The sequence below is a fragment of the Triticum urartu genome, chromosome 7, assembly GCF_003073215.2.
Source record: "Triticum urartu cultivar G1812 chromosome 7, Tu2.1, whole genome shotgun sequence".
NCBI lineage: Eukaryota > Viridiplantae > Streptophyta > Magnoliopsida > Poales > Poaceae > Triticum > Triticum urartu.
Window position 1 is genome coordinate 127,884,062 of NC_053028.1, and position 7,436 is coordinate 127,891,497.

Genomic DNA, 7,436 nt, shown 5'->3' on the forward strand with positions numbered 1-7,436 from the left:
TCCACCGTAGGTGGTGAGTTCCTAGAATGAAAATGAAAGTTTTGCACAAAAGTATTTGTGAGTAAGAGATACTGATCGCATTGGTCTTGGAGGAAAGCGGTGAGGCCTGCATTGTGAGCCAATTCATGAAAATCTTCATAGATACCAGCTGCTCTCAAGAAATCTTCAGAAGGCCATTCACACGCCCGAATCTCCGCGGTGCGCGGCAAATTATACTTAGGCTTCGGTGCCTTTTCCTTCGAGCTTTGGCTCGATGAACCCCTCAAAAATCTCCTCATTATTTTTCTGAAACAATCTGAAATTTTTAGTAACTTCAAACAAAAATGAACCAACTTCAATAAAACTGATAGCAACTACTCCTACAAGTGCCTAGAGCCTATATCAAGCATTCGAACTACTTAGAACCATATAAATTTGACATGCAAGCTCAAGAACATGGTCACCTATGCAGCACAAATTTGCAAAGAATCAAGCTTTTAAATATCGGCCGCAATATCGGCCGCAATATCGGTTTTGACTGCCCACCGATACGAAGCTATGTTATTGTTTCCAGAATTGTGTTTCTCAACTTACCGGCCGCAATATCGCTGGTCAGCCCGCAATTTCAGGCCGATACATGTCTGACCGATATGGACGATATGTAAAAGTGGCCCAATTTACATAAACTGGATGAGCCCAGCCCACAAACGTGCACAAGCCTGCCTAGTACTAATAGACCTAGGTCTTTTTCTTGGCGTACTAGTACACAACAGTGGCGACGGCTGCGGCAGCTGCGATCCTGAACGTTTTCCCCTGGCGGCCGCCGGCTGCGACGGCGGACGGGTAACTACACGACGTTCTGCTTTGCTCTCCGGCTGGAACCCTACTCCATCCTTGCCATTAGTTCCTTTGGCGTCCATCATCTACAACGGTACAACCTTCTCTGGCAAGCTGTAAATCCACGAGCTTCAAGCAAGTAGTGATGGCTGTTGGGTGCTGGCCCTCGTCTCGCTCGCCGGCGGCGGACACAGACACGCGCAAGCTAGTTCAGTTTCTACCACGCACACACGAAGCAGAGGAAAAATAGAGCACTTGTTCAGTTTTGAAAGAGAGAGAGAGAGTACAAATATATTCGCATTCAGGTTTAAGCAAACAGTGCAAATGCGCATTCAGGTTTAAGCATAGAGTACGAGTGTGCATTCTGTCCTCAAGTCCGTATTGCCTCATTGCTTGAATGCTTCTTGCGTCTAGCACTAGTACACTATTTCTTTTGCTTATGGCTTATTAAGTGGCTTTGTTTTGTTGCGTCTAGTACTAGTACACTAGTTCTTTGTTTATATTTATGGCTTATTAATCAGGAATATTTTTTGTAATTTCTTAGATCATCATGTCAGCGAGTGCGACTTCATCAGCAACACAGGAAGGAGTGTCAGCCAAAAATAAGCCAAAAAAGGATTCAGCTTGGGAGTATGCATTTTCGCCAAGTGAGAAGCACCCGAACAATGTTGGATGTAATTTCTGTAAAAGTATCTTCAGTGGAGGAATCACCAGGATGAAGCAACATTTAGCTGGATTGAGAGGCCAGGTTACCCCATGCACACAAGTTCCTCAAGATGTTAGGGATAAGATGAAGACTATCCTTGAGGCAGCAGAACAAAAGAAACTAGATAAAGAAGAAGAGTTGAACAAACTTAGAAGTCAGGTTCATATTGCTGAGGAGGATGACGATGAGCAAGATCAATCAACCAGTTTAGTGCGAAAGAGGTCTTTGAATAAAGGACCACTTGACTGTTATCGTGAGAAACCAGAAGAAACTCGTGGAAAAGGAAAGAATTCTCGGACTAGCACTCAAACCACACTAAATGAAACATACAAGTTGAAGGAGAAACAGAGAACTCATGAATACATTGCAGATTGGTTTTACCAAGCTGGAATTCCATTAAATGCCGTTCGCCTTGATTCATTCGATTTAATGATAGAAGCTATTGGACAATACGGCCCACGATTGAAGAAGCCATCTCCTTATCAGCTTGGCACTCCTTTGTTGGAGAACAGAGTCAAATCACTAGATGAATATGCAAATGCACACAAGGAGGCATGATCGTTGACTGGATGCTCTCTTTTGACAGATTCTTGGACAGATCGACGGGGAAGAAGCCTAATGAACTTGGTATCTCATTCTGCTAGAAGCGTGTGGTTTCTCCGAGCTATAGATGCTTCCGCAGATGTTCATGATGCTAATTACATCTATTCTTTGGTACACTCATGCATAGATGAAATTGGTTCGGAGAAGGTTTTACAAGTAGTGACCGATAATGCTTCAAATAACATGGCTGCAGCAAAGTTACTAAAACAGAAATATCCTCAGATATTTTGGACTGCTTGTGCGGCACATACCATTGATCTAATGCTTGAGGACATTGCTAAGAAGCCTGCTATCCAGAATACAATTAAGAAAGCAAAGTCTATTACATGTTACATTTATGCCCACACTAGAGTGTTGTCTATGATGCGTTCTTTTACCGGTGATCGTGATTTAGTTCGAGCTGGAACGACTCGGTTTGCCACTTTCTACCTTAATTTGAAAAGTCTGTATGACAAAAGAAAAGAACTGAAAGAAATGTTCGGATCAACAAAGTGGAGCGACTCTAGATTTGCTAAGCAAAAAGCAGGAAAAGTTATTGCTAAGTTGGTCATGGGCAACGATTTTTGGTCATCAATTTTGTGACTTATAAACTATTTTGAGCCACTAGCATTTGTACTTAGAAGGGTGGATGGAGATGTTCCTGCTATGGGTTACCTTTATGGTGATCTTGAAAATGCAAAAAAGGAAATTGCTGTCCGTTTTGATGGACATGCAAAGAAATATGGTTTCATTTGGGATATTATAGACGAAAGGTGGAACGACAAACTCAAGACTCCATTGCATAAAGCTGGATATTACTTGAATCCATTATTTTATTATGAGAACAAGGCAGAGTTGGAGGAAGAGGTTTTCGTCGCAGCAGTTGTACAGTGTGTAGGTCGCGTGTACCATGATAATGACAAATTACAAGACATGATTGTTGCCCAGCTAAATATGTACACTAATGGCACTGATTCTTTTGGCTCTGCAATGGCTATTCGACAAAGGAAAAGTACATATCACCCCAGGTAAAATCTCTATCTCTCTCTTTCTGGTTTCAACAATATTTATCTTGTCAAATTTCTAACTTAAATTCGGTTATATTTGCAGCAAATTGGTGGGCGGCACATGGCACGGATGCAAAGGAATTAAGAAAGATGGCTATCAAGATTCTAAATTTGACGTGTAGCTCATCTGCATGTGAAAGGAATTGGAGTGCATTTGAGAGGGTACGCACATCACTTACTTTATGCACTACCTTTTCATGTAGCGTATTGTGCTTCTTAGATCTTAATGGCTGCTTAATTGTAGGTCCATACCAAGAAAAGGACGAGATTAACACAGAAGAGATTGAATTCTCTTGTCTATGTCATGTTTAACAAGAGGCTTCAGTGGAAGTATGCTCAAAGGAAGAGAGACCCATTAGCTGTAAAGTTTGTTGATGATGAACCACCGAATGAGTGGATTGAAGGGGAGGCGACCGTTGAAGGGCAGCAGCAAGAAAATATTGTTGAAGAACAAGATGGAGAAGGTGAAAATGCATCTGATTATGATGGTGAACAAGATGAACCGGCTCAGGCTGGCGTAAATGAGAAGAAGAGAGCACTGAGCAAAGGTTCGTCGAGCAAGTCAAAGAGAGCCCGCACCATGGAGGCTGAAGAAGAGTCTTCTGACTGTGACGAAGATGATACAGCCATGAAGTTGATGGACGATTCTTCAAGTGATGATGGAGAGAATGAGGACAATTTCCTTGATGATGACTAAAATCTACAATGAAGCGACTAGATCAATATTTACTATTATGCCCACACGCACTTAATTGAAATATGTTTGAACTATTTACTCGTGAATCGTGATGCACTTGAACTGGATATGGAGTTTATGACTTTATGTGTTAATTTGTTTCATCCTATGCTTTTTTCTTACTGTTTTGGTTATTACATGCCTGAGAACCAATTTTTCGTACATGTGAATTCGGCATGCAGGATGTGTGTTCAATTTTATCTCCATGGTTTACTCCATATTATATTAAAAATGCATGGAAAGTATAACACTTAAGATAGAAAATTATAGACCAATTTTAATTTCCGATATAACTACATATCGTCCGATATATCACCCGATATCCGATATCCGATATGTCAAGGGCAATCCGATACGAACCCGATATCCGCAATTTTGAACCTTGCAAAGAATAGAGCACTAGAACAAAAAATAATTGGACCAATGGAGGAGTCACATACCAAGGAACAATCTCCCCAAGCAGTTTTGCGAGAGGTGCTTTGAGCAACGAGATTGAAAATCGCAGCAAAAGTGGCTGGAACTCGTGCTTGAGTTGGTTTTTCGGGTTTGTGTGAGATAGAGGAAGAAGATGGGTGCAGGGATAAGTGGAGGAGGGCCATCGTGGGCCCACGAGGCAGGGGGCGCGCCCTATAGGGGGGCGCGCCCACCACCCTCGTGGCTAGGTGGCAGCTCTTCCCGCGGTAATTTTTGCACAGTAAATCCTCAAATATTCCCGAAAAAATCATATTAAATTGGCATGTCATTCTGATGACTTTTATTTTCGGGATATTTTTATATTGCACGGGTAAGTCAGGAAACAGACAGAAAAATACTATTTTTTTCTATATTTAATATAAATAACAGAAAATATAGAGTGGGTACAGAAGGTTGTGCTTCTAGTTTCATCCATCTCATGCTCATCAAAAAGAATCCACTAACAAGGTTGATCAAGTCTTGTTAACAAACTCATTCCGATAATCATGAAACCGGAGAAATTTCGAATAACATTAAGTTACCTCAACGGGGATATGCACATCCCCAATAATAAGAATATCATATTTCTTCTTGACAGTAGGAAGAGGAAATTCAAAACCTCCAAATATAATCGATGGAATTTTTCCAATAGAGTTGATACTATGAACTTGAGGTTGTTTCCTCGGAAAGTGTACCATATGCTCATTACCATTAATATGAAAAGTGGCATTGCCTTTGTTGCAATCAATAACAGCCCCTCCAGTATTAAGAAGTGGTCTTCCAAGAATAATAGACATACTATCATCCTCGGGAATATCAAGTATAACAAAGTCCGTTAAAATAGTAACGTTCGCAACCACAACAGGCACATCCTCACAAATACCGACAGGTATAGCAGTTGATTTATCAGCCATTTGCAAAGATATTTCAGTAGGTCAGCTTATTCAAGTCAAGTCTACGATATAAAGAGAGAGGCATAACACTAACACCGGCTCCAAGATCACATAAAGCAGTTTTAATATAATTTCTTTTAATGGAGCAAGGTATAGTAGGTACTCCGGGGTCTCCAAGTTTCTTTGGTATTCCACCCTTAAAAGTATAATTAGCAAGCATGGTGGAAATTTCAGCTTCTGGTATCTTTCTTTTATTAGTAATGATATCCTTCATATATTTAACACCAGAATTTGTTTTGAGCACATCAGTTAATCGCATACGCAAAAAGATAGGCCTAATCATTTCAGCAAAGCGCTCAAAATCCTCATCATCTTTTTTCTTGGATGGTTTCGGAGGAAAAGGCATGGGTTTCTGAACCCAAGGTTCCCTTTCTTTACCATGTTTCCTAGCAACAAAGTCTCTTTTATCATAACGTTGATTCTTTGATTGTGGGTTATCAAGATCAACATCAGGTTCAATTTCTACATCATTATCATTACTAGGTTGAGCATCATCATGAACATCATCATTAATATTTTTACTAGGTTCATGTTCATTACCAGATTGTGTTTCAGCATCAGACATAGAAATATCATTTGGATTATCAGGTGGTTCAGAAATAGGTTCACTAGAAGTTTGCACAGTTCTATCATTTTTCTTCTTCTTCTTTTTAGAAGAACTAGGAACATCAATATTATTTCTTTGAGAATCTTGCTCGATTCTATTAGGGTGGCCTTCAGGATACAAAGGTTCCTGGGTCATTCTACCAGTTCTAGTAGCCACTCTAATAGCATAATCATTTTTCTTACTATTCATTTCATCAAGCACTTCTTTTTGAGCCTTAAGTACTTGTTCTACTTGAGTGGTAACCATAGAAGCATGTTTGCTAACAAGTTTAAGTTCACCTTTAATATTAGCCATATAATCACCCAAGCGTCTAATCATATAAGCATTTTCTTTTAGTTGTCTACCAAAACAAGCATTGAAGTCGTCTTGCTTAAACCTAAAGTTATCAAACTCTTCCAAGCACTGACTAGCAATTTTAGTAGGAGGGACTTCACCTTTATCATATCTATAGAGAGAATTTACCTTTACTACCTGTGTCGGGATATCGGGATTAGGAGGTTCTTTAGTAAATAAATAATTAAGATCATATGTTTCTTCAACAGGCGGTATATTAAGACCATGTATTTCTTCAATAGGAGGTAAATTCTTAACGTCTTCAGCTTTAATACCTTTTTCTTTCATAGATTTCTTTGCCTCTTGCATATCTTCGGGACTGAGAAATAAAACACCTCTCTTCTTCAGAGTTGGTTTAGGAATGGGCTCAGTAATTGGAGTAGGAGCTGGCTCAGGAGTTGGCTCAGGAGGTGCCCAATTATTTTCATTTGTCAACATATTATTCAATAGAATTTCAGCTTCATCCGGTGTTCTTTCCCTGAAAAGAGAACCAACACAACTATCCAGGTAATCTCTGGAAGCATCAGTTAGTCCATTATAAAAGATATCAAGTATTTCAGGTTTCTTAAGAGGATGATCAGGCAAATCATTAAGTAACTTGGAAGCCTCCCCCAAGCTTGTGGGAGACTCTCTTCTTTAATTTGCACAAAGTTGTATATTTCCCTCAAAGCAGCTTGTTTCTTATGAGCAGGGAAATATTTAGCAGAGAAGTAATAAATCATATCCTGGGGACTGCGCACACAACCAGGATCAAGAGAATTAAACCATATCTTAGCATCACCCTTTAATGAGAACGGAAATATTTTTAGTATATAAAAGTAACGCGATCTCTCATCATTAGTAAACAGGGAAGCTATATCATTTAACTTAGTAAGATGTGCCACAACAGTTTCAGATTCATAGCCATAAAACGGATCAGATTCAACCAAAGTAATTATATCAGGATCAACAAAGAATTCATAATCTTTATCAGGAACACATATAGGTGAAGTAGCAAAAGCAGGGTCAGGTCTCATTTTATCTCTAAGTGATTCTTTGTTCCATTTAATTAATAACCTCTTAAGCTCATATCTATCTTTGCAAGCAAAAATAGCGGCAAAAGATTCCATATCAAAAAGATAACCCTCGGGAATAACAGGCATGTTTTCATCATCACTATCATCATCGGATCCAGATTCAATTA